This window comes from Equus caballus, chromosome 31, assembly GCF_041296265.1.
Source record: "Equus caballus isolate H_3958 breed thoroughbred chromosome 31, TB-T2T, whole genome shotgun sequence".
NCBI classification, from domain to species: Eukaryota; Metazoa; Chordata; class Mammalia; order Perissodactyla; family Equidae; genus Equus; species Equus caballus.
The window spans coordinates 980346-1003833 of NC_091714.1; positions in this window are offsets into that span (position 1 = coordinate 980346).

A 23488-nucleotide genomic window follows, 5' to 3' on the forward strand; every position below is an offset into this window, starting at 1 on the left:
CTTCCTGGAGCCGCTGAGGGAAGTCAGTGGCCTCCGGAGCCGGGGAGGGGAAGTAAAGTGGGTCAGACGAATTCTTACAGCCTCATCCGGCCAGCGACGCCAACTCCTGGTGAACTTCATCGTTTGAACAGTTGACTGATCCTGTTCCATAGTCTTGTCATCTCCCTCTTGTCCTCCAAATGAAAATAAAAGAGAGACAAACAAGTTACCAACAGCGTTAATTGTTTCCAGATCTTCTGGGGCCCATGCCCCAGCGGCTGGGTGGACCACGGTCTCCAAGACCTCTGGGGCGACCTCAGCTCAGGCCTTGCAGCCCTGCTGCCTCGGGGATCCCCGCGGGGGAATCGGCCGCAGCTGGGCAGAGCTCCCACGTCTCTTAGGGGGAGTGCTTCCTGGACCCCAAGCCTGGAGTCTGGACCAGAGGCAGATTCTTCTCTCCTTAGTCCTGGCCTCCATGAGCACAGGAATATCAGCATTCCCCTTTGCCACCGTATGCGCCCTGTTTAGCACGGTGGACAGTCCAGAGCAGGTGGTTAACAAAATGCATAAACTAATAAGACCCCGAGCGCCCTCCTGTGCACCGAACAGGAGCAAAGAGACAGAATCCCTGCCTCTGAGCCCCGGAGCTGAAATGCTCGGGAAGCACGCGGAAACGCTGTCCTGATCTCATCCTTGCACCTTCTGCCGTGTTGGACTTGACACACCAGCAGCCCCATTTCTCCAAGGACTTGGGTAACACATTTCCTTTCATCATCTACTTTTCAAGCTCTAAAAGGCAAGACCATTTCAAAAGTTTCTTGCTAACCCCTAAATAATTCTCCTGATTCTACCAGAACAACAAATCGATGTTATTTCCAGAATGGTTTAGGAACGGAGCTAGCCAATTGGATTGTGGGCTTCCAGACTCACATTACCTAAGCCCTGATCCTATAAAAGGACAGTATTCCCAACCTCGGAAGGGTCAAGGGGGAGGAGAGAGGTCACGGCCCTATGGACTCTGGCCGCAAATGGCCTGGGAGGTGACTGAGCTTCTCTGTGCCTCAGTTTCCCCAGGTGTAAAATGGGGATCCTAAAGCTGGCTGCATCGTAGGGTTGTTCTGAGTTGAAGTACAACACTTGGGCAAGTATGTGAACACAGTGAGCCGTTGACACAGAGCGATGCTGTCGGTTGCTGTGCGTTACGCAGCAAACAAGGCAACTTTCAAACGACGGTAACCGTGGCTGTGTGTGTCCGTGTGAGAAAGAGAAGGGAGAGGGAACATCTGAGAACGGAATTTCAATTAATGAAAAGCATAGAAAATGTCCATCAAGCCAGCTCTCCGGTGCCCGTGTGCTGAGGTCACGTGAGCTTCCTTTTCTTGCAAGGGACTACTTCATCAGCTAAAAGGGGGCCCCGAGATTAATGCTAAGCCTTCCAAGTACAAGAAAGAGCATTTCCTTTCCAGGGGAGAACAGTGGCAGGAAAGCTGAGCCGGCCCAGCAAGGACACGCTGCGAGGGTGTGCATCCCCAGCTGACAGCCCAGGTAAGCCCGCGGGGTCCTCCACTCCCTGAGGATCGCGGGGCCAGGCAGGGCCTCACAGGAGTGCCCAGCTGCTTGAAGTGCCTTCCTGCTGGAAGAGCCCGGAAAAGCAGGCCGTGGGCTTTGGCTACAAAACCCGTTCCTTATCATCCCTTTCAAGGAACGGCAACCAGCTTCCAAAGACAGGCCCCGTCCTGAGCAGAAACCATCCCAGGAGGAAAAGCAGCCGGGAGACCCCTCAGACCTTTTCCGTGGGCCTCAGCTGAGCAGTGTGAGCATGCCGGGCGGGCAGGGGCCTGTTCACGCTCGGGGCAGGGCCCCTTGCAGGGCTGGGCCAAGGGAGGGAGGTTTCCCCCCCCCGAGGAGCCTGATTAAGCACAGATGACTCCCAGGACCGGGGCTGAGGGAGCAGGGAGGGCTGGAGGGAGGGAGGGAGGGCCAGGAGGAGTTGCAGCTCCTTTCAGAGAAGCCCGGCCCTCAGCGAGAGGGAGGACCTGACAGGGACCAGCTCACAGGCTGGGGTCACGTACGGCACGAGAGACAGTGCGGGCACGTCCAGCAGGCTCCTGTTGGCCTCAGTGCGCATGTGACCCGGCGTGCAGAGAGGGACAGCAGAGCCCACGTGGAAACGGCCGCAGAGGAGGCCGGTGCCCGTCGGGTGACTCCAGGTGTTGGCGCAGTGTGGTCCATGCCTCCTGCGCCATGCAGGGCTCCACGGACACGGATCCAAAGTCCCACGATGGCCTTCAACCAACGCAAATGACTCAACAACCAACGAGGGTCCTCCTGGCACAGTCCTCTCCTTCGGGAAGTGTTCGGTTTTCCAAGGACACCGCCTCTGTTTGGGATGGTGAAAATTCCCAAGTCCACGTGGCCTGAAGAGTTGCAAGCTGTAGAAAGACACGTCTTCTTCTTAATAGGACTGACTCGATTTAGGGTATAACCAAGAGTCACTTGGGGCCAAGCCTAGAGGACAAAAAAGGGCACACTGAGTGACGGTGTCCAGAGGCGAAAGTGAGATGAGATCATTGAGGACTGGAAAGTATGTGCTCTGTGGTCCATTCACCAGGGATCCTGAAAGAGTGCTCCCAAATGTTTGCCCAGGCTGGGCTCGCCGCAGGGGTGCAGAGCCCCCATATCAGCTTGTTCTAAGGAACAACCCGCAGTTAATCCCACCTGGGTTCAGATGCGTTTCTTGAAGTTCAGTCTCATTCTTTCAATCTTGTCTCGCATGATGCCTTCCTCCTGCCCTTGGCAGACTTGGTGGGACTGGAAAGAGCAGAAGTGAGTCCAAGCAGTTGAGCCCACGTGGCACATGCTCAGCACATGCCACACGGCTGGCCCGCTGGTGCCCATGGCAGACATTGCTAATCGATCATGGCTCTCCCCTCCTAGCCTGTGTCTTTTCTTACCTAGGAGTGGCAGCCAGGACAACAGATGGAACTTACTTGTCGTCCCGGGAGGAAAAGCTTAAAGAAGCTGTGGAGATGAGATGCAGACAAGAGATGAGACCCAGGGAAGCTCGGCTTGGTCCATCCTCACCAGGTAGAGGGCCCTACAGGTAAACCAGCAGGACAAAACGGTTTGCTCTTTCCCAGAACAGGGCAATGCCCCCCACAGGGGAAGGGAGCCCACCCCCACCCGTGTTGTCAATGAAGCTCTGGTGGAGCGGAGCGACCCCCGCGGTGAAGCCCTGTGGCTGCCTGCTGGCTCCACCACAGGGAGGAGTGCCTGGGAAGAGGTTGTGGGGCCTGCAGAGCCGGAAATGCTCACTCTCCGTGTGTTTACGGACACAACACGTGGCTGTCCTGTGTGCTGGAAGTTTGGACAGAAGGCTTCTAGTCACTCAGACACACCAGCTCCCCGGGGAGGACTGTGCTGGACCACACGCCCCAGACCTTCCCGACCCCATCAGGGTCCAACGTGAGCTCAGAGAGAACACCGGGGGCAGGCTGAGACCCTCTGGACGACGAGGGTGGGAAAGTCCCTGAGAGATGCCACCCTCCTTGGTGCCAGCCCTCCTGGGCTGCTGACAACGGCCACCTTGTCCGTTCCATGGACAACGTCAGACGTCTCCAGCTGACACCACAGGACAGGGAGACTCCCACGGGCATTTTCCTGAAAGCCGACCATCGGGGGCAAGCACTAAGCAATTAGCTTGTCGGTGTCTTTCTGTTGTGACCTGGGCCCCCACGTGCCCTCTGTGACTGGAGGGGACTGTCCACTGCTTGGATAGGGGACCTAGCTCACCTTCTATGCAGAGGCTCTGAGGGACCCTGGATCCCTCTGGTTGGAGTGTCTTCCTGTCCATTTGCACACAGGAGGCACTTAGTAAATGTCTGCTGCTCAGAAGAACCCCTTCTCCAACCTGTGTGGTGGGCAGGGTGCCTTCTGATAGGTGTCAAATCCTAGCTCGCACCCAGAGGCTCGCAGCCAGCTCAGCCAGCCAGGAGGCACCCGGCTGGACGGCACAGGTGCAGAAGGACTGGGACCCGTCCTGTGGCTGTGACTGGACCTGGCGAAGTGCACACACAGAAGCACCTGGGTGCATTCCGACTTTGCAGGGGAAAACCGTGAGCATGGATGCACGGAGACCCCACCGTGTGGACTCTCAAAACCTGCTCCTCTTCCCTCCTCGCGCGGGGCCCATACAGCTGTCCTCCACTCCCAGGTGCTCCTGGGATGTTACTCCATCTTCAGGTGAGGCCATCTTGACCTGAAAGGCAACCCAGGGTTCCTGCAGATCTGGGATTGGGGGCCTGGCTGACCCCCAGGCCACCTCCTGCCGTCCTGCTCGCAGAGGGAAGCTCAAAGTCCAGCCACCGTGAGTGGATCTGACGCCACCAAGAGGCCCCATTGCCCCTCACGAGTCTCTGCACTAGACCCGCCTCTACCCGCCCGGCCGCAGCTGGGTTGGAGCAAGAAGCAGCCCCGGGGCGGATGCCCGTGAGACGTTAGATCTGCGATTCCTCATGAAGCCAGGGTGCACTCAGCACGACAGGTGTGCCTCCTGCTCCAGGTTAGCCGGTGTGAGTGAGCGTGTGAGTGTGTGTGCATGTGTGTGAGTGTATGTATGTCTATGAGTGTGAGTGTGTGTGCATGTGTGCGGTACATTGTGTTTGCATGCACATTTGTGCATGTGTTAGTGTGTGACTCTGTGGATGGTGTGTGCATGTGAGTGTGTATATGTGTGAGCATGTGACTGTATAGCACATGTTTTGTGGTGTGTTTGTGCATGTGCACTGCATTGTGTGTATGTGTTTGTGTGTTTGTGCAAGTGTGTTTGTGTGTGCATGCATTTGTGAGATGTGTTTGTGCATGTGCGTTTGTATGTGTGCATGCATATGTGCATGTACATGTGTGTGCATGCATGTGGTGTGTTTGTGTGTACGTATTGGTGCAGGCATGCATGTGTATTTGTGTCATTGCCACCTGTGTAAGCGGAAACCATGATGTTGCTTGCAGCCAACTGAGAGAAAAGAAAGGAAGGCCCAGTGAGGGGCTGCAGCCGGCTGGATGGCGGATGAAGACCCAAACACCTCAGCAAACTTGGGCTCGCAGCCCTGGGGATGGCCACCCGGCCTTGGGTGGAGTGACAGCTGTGCTGGAGCTGGGGCTCTGGGCACAGGGGAGCGAGCAGGGGAAGGGAGCCCTGGGCTCAGGCGCCATCAGTGAGGCAAAGGCAGGTTTGCATCCGGCATGAAGGATGTCAGGAACAGGAGAGAGGGCTCCGCCCAGTCCCCAGCCAGCCCAGTCTGCTTTCACATCCGTGTGCAGGATGCCTGCCACTCGTCCTCAGCTCGGGTACCCGGTGCAGAGAGGAGGAAGATGCGAACGCGGCAGAGTGTGGGCCACGTCAGCACAGCTGGGGCTCTGTGTCCTCTGGCGATGCGGGCCGTTTCCTCGTGTGGGTATACAGGCAGAACGTGCCGCCTTCATGAGGTTCCTGCAGGAAGAGACACAGCTCCGAGCAAGGGGCAGTGCCAGAACATGCAGGGAGCATGTGCTGCACGGTGTGGGACGCGCCAGTCCTCCCCGCGCCTTCCAGCAGTCTCACCTCCTCTCCTCAACCCAGGCGGACCCTCCCCCGAGCCTGACTTCTTACCACACGCACATACACGTGCACACTCACATGCACACACACGTTTCACGCTCACACTCATTTACATATTCATGCACAACTCATACACACCTATATTCTCACTCACACAGTCATACACACTTATGCACATACACTGAACACACTCATTGATGCACTTTCACACCACACACATGCACACTCATATATTTCACACTCAAACTCACATATACATTCACGTACAACTCTCGTCCACACCCTCACATTTATTTGTGCTCACACACTCATGCACATACACTGCACACAGTCACTGACATGCTTTCATACCACTCACACACACATATTCGTGCTCACACACTTACGTACACACTCTAGCACCTATACTCACACACATTCACACACTCATTCACGTCACCCCAGAAGACTGAGGCTGTGCCAAGCATCCAGGTGGGAAATAGACCAGTGAACTCTGCAGCCATGTGGGTGCAAGGTGGACACTGAGGCTGTTTCTCAGGTCCGTGCACTTCTGAGGCGATGCCAAGAGGGTGTAGGCAAGAGCCCAGACCCACAGCCACAGGACCCCTTTGCAGCTCCTTCCAGGGTTCCGGAACTATCCACAGTGTCCACCCTTCAGATTGGCCACAGCCGGCGTAGGCCCCTGGTGGGTGTCAGGGCTGACAAACGCAAAGGACTGACTGGGCTTCCCTTACCTGCAGACACGCTGGAGGGATATCCACGATGCGTCTCCCAGAGAAGAGCACAGCTGAGGGTCCGCGGAGCCCACGATCCCCTGCATGTGTGTTTTTATTACCGCTAAAAATAAGAGAAAGAAGTTAAACATAAGAGACAAAATCGTTTCCTCAGACCGAAGTGTCTGGATTTTAAGCTGCTTTTCCCATAACATTGTGTTCTCTTTGTTAAATATTTAAAACACAGAGACGAGACAAATGGAGTTAAGTGTCCATGTGTCCGTGCAGACATGTGTGCATGAAACGGTATAGTGACATATTAATGCATGTGACTACTCTAGATTAATATTTATCCAAGGGTAAACGAAATAGCTTACAGAAGCATTAACAGTTCATTACTGATTACACAACGCAGTACGTCAAAACCAAAGGAGCTGTCAGGATCTGAAAGAAGTGGGTAACCACAGTGAAAATAGACGGTTTTGGCAATTCAACTAATGCGGACCACTAAACGGGTGCAGTGTTCCTGTAAATGAAGAGCCACTGCCTTTAGGGTTTGTCCCGTCGTCTCTCCTGAGCCCTCTGGTCAGTGTCCCCACTTGGGTCATCTTCTGTCCCATGCAGCTGTCACAACACTGGTTGCTGGGTGACTGAATACACAGTTCCTCCTTAGCAAGTGGCTGCCTGTTTGAACGGCTGGCTGAAAACTTGGGTGTTCTCGTCTGTTTCGTTGCAGGAGGCGCTGGTCTCAGGAATTCACGAACCTATAAGCCAGGAAACCCTTCAGAAACCTCAGTTGGGTGCCTGTCCTTTGGGTGACCTGGTGGTTGCTCCTAACCTACACTTGCTGACAGGCAGATCTTTCTCGGCTCAGGGCTGAAGGATGGGCTGGTCCAACCGCTCACACACAGCGCAGGATCAACACACCCCTTGGACCAGGATGCTGGAGATTCTGGACGCTCAGAAACTCCAGCCGTCTTCCTTGGACATCCCAGAAACTCAGAGCTGCTGGGAGAGGGAGTGACAGGGCAGTCCCCCCTTAGATGCACAGGAGCTGCTGTGCTCATGGGGGAAGTGGCCAATAGATGTCAAGCTGAACACCCTGCACCACGACCACCTGTGTGCCACTCAAACTCACGTGATCCATGTCCACAGGGACGTCTGACAGCCATGAGCTGAGGGAAGAACAGAATGTGAGAGACTCACGTCTTAAGATTCTTAAGCATTAATCTCCCAGGTCCCCTTGAGATGCTGATGAAAGCTACAGACTTGTCTTGAATTATCTCTTTCCGAGATGCTCAAACATTAATTTATATTTTAAACCGTATCAATTATATTACATAATTAGGTATATCTTGATAGGCAATATTAATTTTTAATGGGCAATTTCAGGCATCCCACAGAGGTCAAATTTCAAACCCAGTGTAAGGAAAATGGAGCACATGGCTTGGATGTTCAGTGTCAGGGAAGAGACTTTTTTTTCACTTGAACTCTGGGGCTATTCCTCAAGTCATCCAAGCGAAGGGGTTCCTGGAAGATTCGATTTAAGAAAAACAGTCTGCCTCTATTTGGGGTACAGTAAAAGTGATTGTGTTGGAACAATCTCTCTCTTACCACCTTGCACAGATGGGCATGACCATAGATTGTCGTCTTCCTTCATTTCTCCAAGAATCTCTGTGGGCAGGAGGGCTCTGTGCCCAAGGAGGACACCTGGAGGGAGCCTCGTGGGCTCAGCCTCAAGGCAACGTGGCACACTGTTACTGCGCCACCAGCCAGTGTCTGTGGCTTAGCTCAGTGGAAGGCCCTCCTTACCCACATGGCATCTGAAAGAAGCATTTTTATTTTCCAGGCTGTGACTCGGGGACCCAAGCTCTTCCATCCTGCAGCTCCCTCCCTCCAACTCAAGACCGCCAAGTTCACAGCAGAAGGATCCAGAAAATGGAGCAGGTGCACTGGGTTCCAACCCCCTGACCTGAATGTGACCCCACATTGGCGTCAGGCACATTTCATCAGCTGGACTGGTCACGGGCCACACCTGCCTGCCCAGGAAGACGTGACCAAGAGCGGATGGGGAAACGGGCAAACAGCCTCGGCCAGCACAGACTGACAATAACAAAAGGCATGTACTGTCTGTGTTCCTGCACAGGCCCTGTATGGACCCTGCACGTGCCTCTCCACGTCCACCACCATCTGTTCCCGTGGGCCTCGCCCTGTGCCCAGCACTTCTTGCCACCCTGGCCCACTGTCCACTCCAGGCCCATGCCCATTTCCACCAGGCTGACCTTCTACTGGCCGACATCCAGTCTGAAGGAAGACAGGGGTCTTCTCCAGGAGCATTAAAAGGGGGAGTTCTTGGGGCTCAGTTGTCTCTGGGGAGTCTCAGGGTAAAAAGGAAAGGTCCTTTTGAACCCTCCCCACTTTTCTGATTTCTAGTCTCCCGAGTGTCATGGCATGAATGTCACCACTCGGCTGCATGTCTGTTGGACTGGGTGCACGTGGTTGATGTCACTGCAGAGGCAGCTGAAGCGTCATCCGGTGGGTACAAGCAGAAAAAAGGGAGAAGAGCTCACGTTTGGATCAGGAACCCGCATCTTGACACAGCTTGTCTTCCACAAGCATTGACTGAGACCTGCCACGTGCCCCACGTCATGGACTGTCCTCACGGGGCTCAGGGTCACTGGCACAGACAGACGGACACACAGTACAGTTTCTGCTCCCGGGGTGGAGTCCATCGGGCATAGAGACGGAAGCATCCAACAGGCTCTTCACAGGCCTGGGTGTGGAGGGGGTCGAGCTCAGGAGAACCTTCTAGAAGCTCCCACACTCACTTCTCAAGCCCTTGCAACCTGTCCTCCAGCAGTCAAGTCACCAACTGTCATCCAAGGGCCAATTCCAAAAGCCGGGCTCAACTGGCATCTAAGCCAGGTTTTCCAATGATTTGCAAACCGCTCATGGGTCTCCTTCCACCCCACCTGCCAGCGTCTCACAAGTCCATTTCCTTGGGGCCACCTGCCTTTGCTGATCCTAAAGGACAGGGCTTGGTTTTGTTATGATTTCTGTTGTGCTGTCTTCCTGGTGAGACCAAGGTAACCTCTTCTGAGGATGCACGTGTGACGATGACGCCTGCCACCAACACAGACAGCTCGACACGGGGACCCGGACAGCTCTGCTGGTCACTGGGGCCAGCATCCACTCAGACTGGCCAGTACCAGGCCACAGTGGGTCTTCAATTACTAAACATTTTCAACGTCACCTCCCAGTCCTACGGCGAGGACAAACAGGTGACGTAACTAATTATTCTAAAAGCAATGGCCTCGAATGACATGGGCTTCTGTTCAGTGCATTTGTTCATCTGCTTCTGGTTCCTCAGAGCAGGTGGGAGGCCAACCTGATGTGGGAATTAGGAGTGTGAGGGGTCCCCCCCCAACACTGAGCCCTGGGACAAGCGGTCCAGGAGCTGCTGGGGCACACGTTTCAGTAGGTTTACCATGGGAAGTAGGGTGATAACCTTCCCCCCGCACACTCCTTCAGTTACCTTTTGACGCCTCCAGGTACCTGTTGACATGCCATGTCTCCATAGGAACGGAGGGCTCCCTCAGGAAACTGCCTGCCGTTCCACAGCTAGCATTCAGACACGTGATCTGGGAGAATGACGGGGACAGGCTTCAAAACGGACGAAGGAGCCTGGAAGCAGGAGAGACCCTGGCATGCCCAGCCAGATGGAGAGTGAGTCCCAGGGTCAGACGAGAGCAGTGGTGCCCGGAGGTCTGGGGGTTTATGTAAACTCTCCCAAACCTGCCCTGTGAGATGTGCGTCTCCAGAGCATGCATGTGCATGCACACACATGCACACATATACACAATACACTTGTACACAGAGACATGCATGTGCAGACATATGAGTTCACACATGTGCCTACCGGCATACGCATAGATGCGCACATGTATGTGCATGTGCACACTTCTGAATACGCACATATTCACACACGTGCCCCCCCACACATGACTGTGTGTATACTGCAAGAGCCATTTCCATAAGACCTGGAACCCCAGAGCCGAGCCACCTCCGGCGGGAGCCCCACCTGAGATGCCCCTCTCGTTGCGGAAGAGGCTGCCCAGGGGTCGGTCCTGTGAAGCATGAGGGATTCAGCACAAGGATGAGCCTGGAAGACTCCACACCGTGGGAGCAGGGCTAGAGCAGGATGCCCATGGAGGAGCCAAGTCCAGGGGGTGGCCTGGTGCTGGGTGACAGGGAACAGTGGGAATCACGGGAACGTGCTCCCTCGCTCCTGCACATGCTACACCTGGGAGCACAGGGTCCCCACAGATTTACGTGGTATTTCTCCTCCTGAGCTGAAGTGTCCTGGAGTTCCAGGAATGATGGGAATAAAGAGGGAGCTGCGGCTGCGTGGAGCAGGAGAAAGAGCTGAGGCCTTCGCTCAGCAGCGCAGGAGATGAATGAGCTCCCACACCCGCTCCTGGGAGGGGTGAGGCATGGGCACAGGACCGGAGGGCAGGGCCAGGTGTGAGCAGGTGCAGACAGTGGGGATGAGCCTGGCTTCCAAGCTGCAGAGTGAGCGGCCGCCCCCAGCACCACGTCCTCTAACCTTGGGTGACTGAGTGTTCAGATGAAACCCCCAGATCTCTATCTGCAGCTACTGTCGCAGTCCGGCAGCTTGGGGGACCACAGACATGTGAGGAGAAGAAGGGGATGTTAGACAGACAGCCGCCACAGGGAGGGAGAACAAGTCACCTTCAAAGGAAATACGGAAATGTCTCTGACGAGGAGCCCAGAGTAAGCAGAAGGCAATCGTATTAAGGACCAGTTATCATTTAAGATGTGTAGAGTCATAAAAGTCTTCTTTATTCCATTTGGTAACTGTGAGAGGTCGAATAGGGGCCCCTGCCCCAAATATACCCACGTGCTAATCCTAGAACCTATGGCTGTGAGACCCTATGTGGCGAAGGGGATTTTGCTGATGGAGTAAGTAAAGGATCCTGAGACGGGGAGATGGTCCCCGGTGGGCGGGATGTATCGCAAGGGGCCTTACAGAAAGGATGCGGGAGGTCAGGTCAGAGAGAAGCTCAGGAGATGAGGGAAGCCAAGGTTCATGGTGCACTTTGAAGAAAAGGAAAGAATACAGGGCCTTCCAGAAGCTGGAAGAGCAGGAAATGGCTTCTCCGCGGAGCCTCCAGAAGGAGCCAGCCCTGCTGCCCGATGGACTTTAACCCAGAGAGATGGATTCTGGACTTCTGACCTCCAGAACTGTAAGGATAAATCTGTGCTGTTTTAAGCCACAAGATTTGTGGTTATTTATTACAGCATCAACAGGAAATGAATACCCTATTGCTTTATTTTACTGAACAGTAAAAAAAGATTTAACAAAATCCATAATGATTTTCGTGGGTTTGCATTCAACATTAGACCTCTAACGCTACCTTTTCCACAAGATTTTCCATTTTCAACTACAGATTTTCCTGTCATGAAGGTTTACAGAGCTTAACCCATCAACTCAAGAGGTGATTCCTGGGGCCGGCCCAGTGGCGCAGTGGTTAAGTTTGTATGTTCCTTCTTCGGCGGCCAGGGGTTCTCCGGTTCGGATCCTGGGTGCGGACATGGCACCACTGGGCACGCCATGCTGTGTTAGGCGTCCCACATACAAAGTAGAGGAAGATGGGCACGGATGTTAGCTCAGGGCCAGTCTTCCTCAGCAAAAAGAGGAGGATTGGCAGCAGTTAGCTCAGGGCTAATCTTCCTCAAAAAAATAATAAAATAAAAAGAGAGAGGATTCCCTCCTTAGCCATCCTCCTGTCTCCTGTATTTTATCAGAGAGACAAATCTCTATTTTCACAGGTCCCAGTTCTTCGCCACAAAAATGGGGTAATGTTGGTAAAACAAAGCTTTGCTGCCTTGTTATTCCAAACTCCCAGAGAGACACTGGCACCGCAGACTGGTCTGATCTGTTCTCACTCTGCACGTGGCAAACCCGAGTCTCGAAACCCCCAGGAGAAGGATGTGCTTCCCTGGTCCGGGCTCACGATATTTTCTCTTTTGCAAATGGAGAGGACTCAGGGCTGCTGTGTGCTCTGCCCTTCCTACATCTGCCTCTTTACGCTGCCCCCGGGGGCCGGGATGGAGCTGGAATACTGACCAGCAGCCCTGATGGCAAGTTGCCAGCGCCTCGCACGCCCCAGCTGCCATTTCCCAAGCCAGCCTACCCTCTGTCTTCCACGGGCGCGTGTCTTGGAGGAAAGGCCACGTGGTCAGGCTCTTGACTACTGTCTGCTCTGCTCGTGGATGCTTTTCCCAGTGGTTGCGAGGCGAGCTGTGACTGGAACACCAAAGCGTGCTCCTTCCAGGTGAGATACAGGAAAACGATCGGGCTTAAAGGGGAAGGTGGTGAGTTCAGAATTGGACATTTTAGGTTTGAGATGTCTTGTGTTATCTAAGCAGAGATTTCCGGTACTCTTAAATACATCTGGATCTCGAGAGAGAGGGATCTGGGGCAGAAATATAGACTTGGGAGCCATTAGCCTATAATTCTTAATTAAAACTACAGGAATGGATGGGATAACCCAGGAAGAGTGTGTAGTCATAAGAGAAGGTGGTCAAGGGTGGAATTTGGGGAGATGCCAACGTTAAGACGCTCGCGGAAGAAGAGCATTAGGACAATCACGGAGCGTAGTCTCTGGAAGCCGGAAAAGGAGAGACTTTCAAAAGAGAGAAGGTGGATCCCAAAGTCCCACAACTGAGAAACCTGCTGGATTTGGCAGCTCAGGTGGTCATGGGGCCTTGGTGAGGGCGGTGACAGGGAGGGAAGCCAATGGAGGCAGACTGAGGAGGTGTGGACGTGGGAAGGCAGAAGGAGCCGATGCAGACCATTCAGAACAGGAGAGATTTCAGCCCATTTCTACAATGAGAGGAGAAGCCAGCAGAGGAGGAGGCAGGGGTGAAATATATGGAGGGACCACCCTTCCTGAGGTTAGAAAGCGGGGAGAGAAAGATCGGTTTTGATGCAATTGTTTGCAGATAGCAGGCCGTGTGCAGTATGCCTCTTGTGTTTTCCATCCTGGCAGTCGTATCGATGTTGTGCCTTATTCAGAAACCGTCTCTAGTAGATTTTCCTGAGCTTATTGCCCTGAGAAGTTGGAAGTCGTGGGTTCTCCACCTGACAGCGTTCGCCTCCTGATCTGACGAGAGAGGGAGCATGGAGCATCCCCTGGAAGGACTCCTGCCAAAAAAAGAGAGCCTGAATCTCACCAGATTAGTGTAAATCTAGCTATTGATGGGTAGGAAATGCAGAGAAGAGAGGAAAACACCCTGAGGATTCAATCAGCAAAGTCCAGAGTGTAGAAACTACTTCAAGAAAAATAACCCGGTTTCTTCAATAGAAGCATTTTTTAAAGGGTTAGGAAACTGCCAAGGACTAAAGCACCCAAACGCAACGTGTGGAATGTGTTTAGAGTCTGATTCACCATAAAAAGGCCTTCGTGGAACACAGGCGAAGCCAGACACAGGCTGGCCACTGGATGACACTCGGTATCATCATCAGTTAGTGAGGTAAGAATAGTGTGGTAACATAAGAAAGAATTTATTTTTTAGTGGAATGAAATAAATGGATGAAATCGTACGTTGTCTGGGATCCATTTTAAAATATGCCCACCAAAAACTCCAAGGGGGATGCAGCTGAAGCGAGAATAGCTTCAGAATGTCGCTCATTCTTGAACCTGGGGACGGAGTTCACCATCCTTCTCTCTTTACTTGGGGTGTGTTTGAAAATTTTTAAGATATAGGGTTTAGAAAGAAATGAGCTTATTGTTGCCACTGCCACTGCCCTCTCTGTGTGGTCATCACCCACTGTCCCCTTTGTCCACACAGATGACCGCCTCCCCTTTCCCCAGTGCTCCCTTCTCCGGGGACCCAGACAGCGGCCCTGACCGCAGTGTCACATGAAAGGAAATCACCACCCACACAGACCCTGGAGCCTCATGCAATCCTGCTCCCTCACCCTAAGAGGCAACAAAATGAAGTCAAGGCTACGGATCTGGGAGGATGTTCACCCAGGTGGGAAAAGGGGAGCCAACACTGGTCACTGTGGGAGGGACGTGTCCTGACCTCGCACCCTGAGACCCTGTGCATGAACCCAAAGGCCCCATGATTGTTACAGCAGAGCTGCGCTGGCCAGAGGTTTGCAGATGGAGAGCAGGAGGGAACGTGGGAGCAGGAGAGAAAGGAGGAATGAAAACTGGGGGCAGAAAGGTCAAGATGGAAACCTGCAGCCCCATGACAAATATATTTTAATGAGCTCAGCTGTGCCTTTTTATGCCCGAGATCAATAGGCAGCAATTTGAATGGCCATTGACAGGCAGAGGTAACAGCTGTTGAATGTGATGGCCCAGGCGAGCGTGGCGGTTTGGGGGTGCGGCTTGCTGCTGTTAGAGATTTGTTACACATGACAAAGTGACATCACAAGGCCCCATCGTGGGCCAGAGAACAGGCTTCCCTCAGAGCGATGGCGTGTGGGGCTCGGAGCTGAGGGGGCTCAGTCCCCGTCCTGAAGCCACCCAAAGGTCTGTAAATGCCAACCCATTGAAGCCTCGAGGCTGAGAAGGCAGAGTTCTTGCTGCGCTCAGAGAGCAGAGGAAGGAGCCGCCAAAGGGAGAGGCCAAAACGGTCAGTTCCCCAAGGACTGGAAGTTGGACCAACCTCATGAGTCCAGGAAGGAGCTCCTGATAAAATGCAAGTCGAGGCAACTTAAATCCGTTAACATCGACCTGCTAGGTGTGCATCTCCTCGGTTCAGACTCCAGTAGGACACATGTTGTTAACAACAGGCCTCCACCTGGGAGGAACGAGGAAGAGAACTGGTCCAGCAGCATCTATTCTCAGGTGCCCCACACGTCACTCCCAACCAGCCCTCATCTTCTGAGATTAGGGGAGACTGACAGGGTTCAGAGTGACGTGTCACAACCCCACTGTATGCCAAGTCAATGCCAAGGTGGTAGTCACTGCAGAAGTAGACGTCATGATGCTAATCTTTCAGATCTTTGCTGTCCAGTAGAACTTTCTTGGATGATGGAAACACTCTATAATCTGCACCGTTCAATATGGTGGCCATGAGCCCCATGGCTAGTGAGACTGAGGAACTAAATTTTAAATTTTATTTAATTTTAATTAACTTAAATTTAAATAGCCATGTGTGGCTTATGGCCACCATATTGGAAAGCACAGCCAGTCTCTGAAACTATTGTTTTATTTATAGACTTTCAGGTCTGAAATATTTGATAAGAGTCCAAAGGTAGCAGGGAAAAAAAAAAAAAGATAGATTAACCTAACTAGAAACCTTTGCTGGAAGAGATCAACAAAGATAAAAAAAGTTGTAAGCTTTTGTATTATTCACTCAGTATTTTTACTTTTGTTATATGTGGGACAACACCCCTTAAAATTTCAATCTATTAGTTGTTTGTCTACAGAATTCTGAAAATTGGGAATCCCTCAGAAGTGGTCTTGAGTGCTGGCACTACAAAGAAATGCCTTCTAATTACTCCTAACAAACAGCTGTCCGTAATGAAAACTGGCTCAGCTGCTCCCCTTTGTCACAGGCGCTTTACAGGTGATGGGGCAAAGGGTCAGGCTCCAGAGAGGAAGACATCTGCACAGGATAATAGGATCAAGGAGCTGGCACGATCACTAGTTCAGTCTCCTGCTCTCGGTTAATGAAGGTTGTGTATTAGTTATCTATTGTTGCATAACAAATTACCCAAGACTTAGCCGCTTAAAGCACAAGTATTTATCATCCCACACGATTTACAAAAGTCAAGGATCTGGGAGTGGCTTTGCTGGTGGTTCTGGTTCAGAGTCTCTCATGAGGCTGTAGTCATCTGAAGGCTTGACTGGGGCCTGGATCCACTTCCTCGAGGGAGCATTGCCACGGCTGTTGGCAGGAGGCCTCAAGTCTTTGCACACAGGCATCTTCCTGGGGATGACAGGGCATCCTCACGAAGTTGCAGTTGACCTCTGGAGCAACAGATCCAGGAGTGAGAGCCAGAGGGCTGAAGAGCCAGAGAAGAGGAAAAGCAGAAATAAAGGAGGCACTTCAAACAGACTTTGAACTTCGCAGAAATTCACTCATCTGTGTGCTTCAAGTGACCTTGCTGGAGCCCGTCTGAGAGGTCTGGTTCCCCTCTGAGCTGAGCAAACGTGGGGTAAACATTTTCCTCTCTCTGCCCACAAGGTGAAGAAAAGAAGGTCAGCAAAGTGGAGGGGGGCCCTGAACACACAGAACTGCTTTGGTGGTTGGAGTGGGAGTCTCCTTCAAGAAGGGGTGGCAGGAGAAAGAAGCTCCCTATGTCCTCCTGGCAGCACCTGAACGCTGAGCTCCAGCAGGACAGGGGTTCCCATTCCCGGATGAGCAGGTGCAGTCCAGTGGCTCCAGGGCCTGGCCGTGCCACCAGCCAGATTCACTCAAGGCAAAAAAGGAACGTGCCACGCCTTCAGGGATCCCATGCTGACTGCCCCTTGGGGGTCCGTTGCCCTGGGGGGTGAGCCTCTGTCTGTCGGCAGCTCCTCTCACAGGTTCCCGTCTGCCAGAAAGCCTACTGACACTGCAAAAAGGAAGAGCAAGACCTAAAGGCAGTGAACACACCACGGCAACCAGCTACACCGTCCAGCTATTTGGCTGCAAGAAACCCTTAATTTGTGAATTTGCAGAGCATGAGCAAGAGTTTAGTGGGTCCCTTTCACCATTACCATACCCCAGATCTGTGGGCTTTTCAACACACATGCAAATATTGTCTATAAAACTGGTTTTTATTTGCATATTAAAATTTTCCCTTTGTGCTTTGTCTCCGATAAGTTCCACAACATATTTGCATAACGTGGCGTCCTCCTTTGTCCTTTTTAACTTACATCCGGTTGCCTCTACCTATAATATTAGTACCAGATAAAAACATGACTCCATACACAGTTGTCTTCTCTTGCTTTTATTGTTATGTTTTGTTTTAGCTGACCTCAGAGTAGCAAATACAGATGTCTTTCTAATCCTGATGATAAAAATCTTTAAAGAGTAAAACTGTCCTTCCTCTTGGTGGAAAACATCAGCCCCAAGAGAATGCCAAACCATGAGACGTTTCGCTTTTCACCACAGTGAGTTGGTCCTGCAGCTGAGTGGCCATCTGGACGAGCGAGATCACATGCTGGGAAAGGAGGAACGGATATAACCATGGGGAGGAGAGCATGGGGAGGTGTGGGCCCAAATCAGAATGTCTCTGATCTCCCAAAGGTCTCTTAAAAGAGTGAGCTTCCTGGTGTATTTTAAATATTCCATTTATAATAACCCAATTACACTCAACTTTTGAGGAACGATCTACTGAGTAAAGCGAGGACATCTAAAAAAGAAATATTGGATTGATAACTCTTCTCAGAGGAAAATCATTATATGTAAATGCCCTCATCACCCAATCACACAACCGAACCTTCCATTAACCAACAAAGTCAGGATGATTTTAACGGTAAAAAGCATTGCTGTAGTCTCGTGATTATTCAGCTGGAATTCAGCCTTTCACTAAACAATGTCAGCTCTCCAGCCAGAAGTTGAGATTGTACACAATGGGCCTAGGACATAGTTTCTGTTTTCAAATTTGTTGATTGCCTACTCTATGGAAGGCAATTCATTGGGCTAACACCAGACTTCTTTCACACCCAGCCTTCTTCAGACTTGGGAAAAAAAGTCGCAAAAGTCAGGAACCAGGTATTCTTTACTGTTAACTGATAGCTATTGAAATAATCACTTTATTGGAAATAAATTATTTAAAGAGCCCAACCACACACTCCAAATATCTTGAGTGAAATAGACTAGAGGTGCTCCTTTCCCTTCCATGAACGGACAGCCCAAACCCATGAAACCCAAACCAAAATGGCGCCTCAGTTGGGAAATTCCCATTTTTTGGGTAGGAGATGGGGAGATCCCAGATGCCTCACATTCCTGGTTGCCAAAAGAGTGAACAGGAAATATGACTGGAAACCCCAATGTGGCATATGAGAAGGATGGGAACCCAGATACTTCCTTACAAGTGGAAGAGGGGCAAGCAGCACTTTAGCTTTCAAGATAGCCCTCAGCGTTTGCAAGTGGACCCATGTGCCCCTTTCCTTCTGTGAGGGGGCGATAACACCACTGTGGGCACGGTGCCCTCTGGTGAGAGGGACATGCAATTGCAGTTTAGCCGGGTGACTCAAACCTTCTCACTTTGGAAAGATGGAGCCCACTGGTCAGCTACCCAAGGATGGGCAGAAAGCTAAAACTGAGGACGTGGGTATAGTCAGAGTCAGTCATGATTAAATAGCACCACAACGTAAGGTTCCTCCCACCCTTCCCTTGAAGTCCCCCTGGCAACTTCACCTTATTGGCTCAAGACCTCATTAGGAAGGATCAGAAAGTAACATAGACACAAATAAATTAAAGGGATGAAAATGAGTTCTCTGAGGGTGGAAGAGAAAGGATGCATAGTCAGGTCACGAAAATAACCCTAAGCTTAATACTTCAATACATTTTCAAATATTTATAGAGACTCTGTGATGGGACAAGCTATAGATAATTCAGCTAAGCATAAGACACAGTCCAGTGCTGAGGAAGTATCCTGAGGACCGTAGGTGTGAAAGGGAGAGATAAAAATAAGAGATAAACCCTGTGATTAAGGGTAGCATTCAGGTTCCAACAAGTGGTCTGAACGAGAATTGCTGTAATGGCTCAGACGAGAGGAAAACCATTCTGGGCTCACGTGGCCAGCAATAACTTCATGAGGAGATAAGACTCCAAGAGAGGGAGCCAGGTGGCGCGTCGGAGGCTGATAAGGAACAGCGGGCACGGAGGAGCAGCTGACGGCCGTCCAAAGTCCAGAGGCGCCTGGAGTCCAGCCAACCTGGAGTGGACCATGGGAGCCAAGAAGGTGGGGAAGCAAGTGTGAAAGGAAGCACTTCCCCTTGCAAGTGTGTCTGTCTCCCCGAGGTCAGCGTGATCACCCTTGGGTTTAATTCAGGACAGTTTGGTGAACATCTATTGAGTATTAGCGGCCATTGCTTCCAGGAGACTGATTAATCTCTTGTGAAACGAAGTGCATCGGTGGGACCTGTCTTGTATTCTCAGCCTTGACAGCTGTGGCTCCCACTGAGTGGTGCCTTAGGAAGACTGCCAAGGATGTGGAAATAAAAGCCAGTTCTTCCTCGGGGTGACATGGATCCTCCTGGATGCAGGAAGGTGCTCATCAATGGTTACCTGCTACCCAGTAGGCTCAACTGACCAATTGATTCCACTCAAAATACACCAGCGTGCACAACAGTTAGGAAACACCCGTCATCTCTTCATGCACACTCTAAGAGGAACGTCTTTCTTCCATATTTCCAAAAGACTAAGGGGTGCCTGAAATAAAGATGGTCTCGCTAGAGACTGGCCTCTGAAGGTAAAGAGGCTGTGAGAGTCGAGTCCGGGATCCGGGCAGGACTTGAGCCCAGCTCTCTCAACCGTCTCCTCGCTGGGCTCACTCGCTGACCCCGAGGACACGCCCCTTCATCGGAGGCCACTGGGGTTCTGTCATCAGAGGGGTCAGGCCTTCACAATGAGGGGCCCCTCCTCAGGCTCAGGGCTGGCCTCTTCCTGTTCTAAATTGGCCACAGAAAAGGGAACAAATCCCATAGCCTGAGGGCTATGGGAGGCGACAAGTCAATGGAAGTGTGGCCGGGAAACAGAATCAGTCAGTGGAGGTCCCCATTGAAACGCTGAGGGCTGTGCATTTCTTCCATCCCAGGAGGCGTCTGATCTACCCCCAGGAAAGTGGGGGGCGGTTTCTCGGGGAAGTGTTTTCTGCAAATACAAAGTTGGCAGATTGATAAACTTAGGTTGGTCGTTTAAAAAAGAGATCTGTGGCAAAAATGAAATGTCCTAAGATGACTCCTGGGCTGGCTCGAGGTTCAGTGCCCGACAGGATCACTCCAGTGTGACATGTTTGCACTCTCTTGGCATCTAACCAACAAAACACAGGCCTGGGTAGCTATGGGCTGGATGGAGCCCATCAGGCTTAGATGGCATTGCCCATCCGGGACCAAACAAAAGGACACGTGCCCTGGCTCATGAGAGACGACCACCCCAGGCCTCCTGCGAACACAATATTCCAGAGCATGCGATCCACAAGCTCGCTGGATTGCGTTGCTCACCGGGCCTCAGTGTGTATTTATTATTTACCAGCATGTGGGTGATTGGCGCTCTTGACAAGTTGTTGATGAGATGTGTCTTCTGGTGGAGGAAGAGAACTGACAGGCAAGGAGCATGGGGAAGCTGGGGATTCTCTGTGGCTGCCTCTTGCACGGCCACATCTCCCAGAGGCAGGAACATTCCCGAGCCATGCCCCCCGGGGGCAGGGAGGGCATCCTGGGATTGCTTCCACCTGCGTGGATAGCATCAAGGGTGGGCCCCTTCCCAAAGCAAAGTCTTAGAGCGACCAGGAAGGGAAGGAACAGGAATACATGCAGGGCAGGCGGCCCAAGTGTCCCCTGTGAGTGGCATTTGCCTTATCCGAAGAAGAAGAAGAAGCATAAAATTTGAGGCAGAATTAGTTTCGGATGTATTTTTAAGGAGACACTATCTTTTCTGCAGCTCCAAAACCATGCCCAACTCTAACACAGATCCTTAGACCCTAGGGAAATGAGACAGTTTTCAGAGGTGCCCCCGAGATTTCCTAATCACAGAGAAAACAATATTCCCAGGGAAGGAGGGACAGTAGCTGTTTAAGTTGAATGTCTTCCTCCCAGAATCTCACTTCAAACTCAGGAAATCCTGTGATGGCGAAAATAGGCACAAAGAGTAAACCTCAGCGAACCGGTTCTCGCTGCTGAAATGACCAGATGTCAGATGGGGTTCAGGAGAAGCAAATTATGATGCAAATATATAAAAAAACGTTGAGATGATAAAAGAGTCTGCATGCCTGTCTTTGAGAACCAGGAAGTCACCCAAGAAATTGTGTGTGTTTGACACAGAAGGCCGTGCCAGACTAATAAAACAGGAAGAGGGTCAAGCCCCAGTTAAAGGTGAGATGTTCTAAAAGAACTAATCCACTTAGACAAGAGAAAGAAATGGAATGCAAAAATTAGAAAGAGGCAAGGAAGATTATTATTATTTGCAGATGACATGATAAGATTGATCTGGAAACCCTGTTCTAACAGGAGAACGGAGGAAAGGAGCTGGCTATAAGTTAAACAGAATCGACACATGAAGGTCAGCGGGGAAGGCCATCAGCCAGTGCCAGGCCCCCTGGATGGCCATAATCTTGGGTAATTCAAGAGCCGGCAAGAAGAGCCGGGTGGGCGTGGAGTGGGTGTGGGCAGGCAGCGAGCGGTGCAGCTGTGGAGGGGAGCTTTACCCCATGACCAGCGGGAACTTGTGGACGGTTAAACAGGAGAACAGCGTGAACTGGTGCACAGATTTCCAGGATCCTCCAGCTAGCGTGTGGAGAATGGATCAAAATGGTGCATAAGGACCAGTGAGATGTCACTGCTGTCGTCCAGCTGAGAATTTGGCGGCTGGAACCTGGTGCCAGGAGGTGTGGACGGACTCAGGATGCCCTTGGAAGGGGAAAGAGAGGACGGTGAAGAATCTGAGACATCCACGCCCGGGGGATGTTGTTTCTAAGTCCTTTACGGGACACGTGTAAACCTAACATCAACCGGAACATCTGCCAGAAGGAGCCCCGAGGGGCAGGGATGGGGGTTACTGAGGCTGAGGAGGTGGTTTGGGGGAGGGGGAGCATCCTCTCTTCTCGTTGGGTTTTCTTCCTTTGGCACGTGTGTGTTTACCGTCCATGCACCATTCTGCAGGAATCGCACCACACGCCAGCCACCACGGATGGCTCAACTCGCTGTAAGGCCGACGTAAGCGCTCCCCAGGCACCAATCTGTGTGTTTCAGTGGTGGGTCTGAGTCAGTGTGCCTCAAGGAAGGGGTTTCTCCACCAGCCTCTTCCCTGCCATCTCTCCCTCCTGCTCTCTCTTCCTGCCTTGTGACCGCTCGCCAGCTTGTCTCCCCTCCCCTGCCTGCTCCAGGCTCAGCCTCAGTGTCCGCAGAGGTCCACGTGGTCTCTCTGTGCCTCCTTTCCATTTCAATGGTTTTAGACTCTAAATCCCCGGGCACTCCTCCCAGTGACCTTTCCAGGAAAAGGGGCCCATTGAGCGGGAGGTGTTAACTGCCCCTTGCCCACAGATTCCAAGAGGTTTCCTGCTCAGGTTTCAGGAGCAGCCCGAGTGGCAGCAGCCCCACTGGGGCCATTCTGTCAGCCCGGGCATTTAATTAACTAATTACAACCTGCTGACGGGAGGACACAGAATATGGTGTTCAGGGTGCAATTTCTTCCTTCCAATTCATTTCTGATGAGCCCCCAGCATCATCTGATAGGCTCTCCCCGAGGGGATGGAGCAGTAATTGCTCCTTCCATCTGCCAGCGTGGCTCGGGCCGGTTGGGGGGTGTGGGGCAGGGAAGGAGGGCAGCTGAGGGGCTGAGGGACTCAGGTGGGAACTGCTGGGAGGGTGTCTTGGACTCGATTAGCACTCAGTGGCACTGACTGAGCCATTCAGAGGACCCGCCCAGGCAGTAATTATCTGGGCCTGGAGAATCTCGGCTTTCAGGCAGATAAGCTCGGGTTTGATTCTCTCTTCCGCCCACATTCAATCAAAGCGCTTGGAAGTGACCCACCTCTGCAAGCCTGGACATCGCATTTAGGCAAACGAGCTGATGAGGACTCAAGATAATCATGGCCTGGGGCCCAGATGAAGGCTGGTTTTCCAATCATCACAGAGGAAACAAAAGCTGCCATGGGTCATTTGTTTTGGCCACGCTGGCCTGGAAAGCCCCGGGGTTTGCAGGAGGTGGGGCCACCAGCACTGCGGGTCCCAGGGCAGTGTCCCTCCTGCAATGGGGCCAGGAATCCCCGGAGGGCGGGGGAGTGACAGTTCAGTCCCTGGGGCCTCGGAGCTCTGCCTTTCTCATCAGGTCTCGGGGATCCAGAGCAGATGGGAGAGACCACACGAGGAGAAGCCGAGAGCCAGTAAGACGCCTTATTGGTGTCCTCTTGCTGCTGTGACAAGTAACACCAACTTAGTGGCTTAAAACAATGCAGATTGCTCATCTTACTGTTCTGCAGATCAGAAGTCCTCAGTGGGTC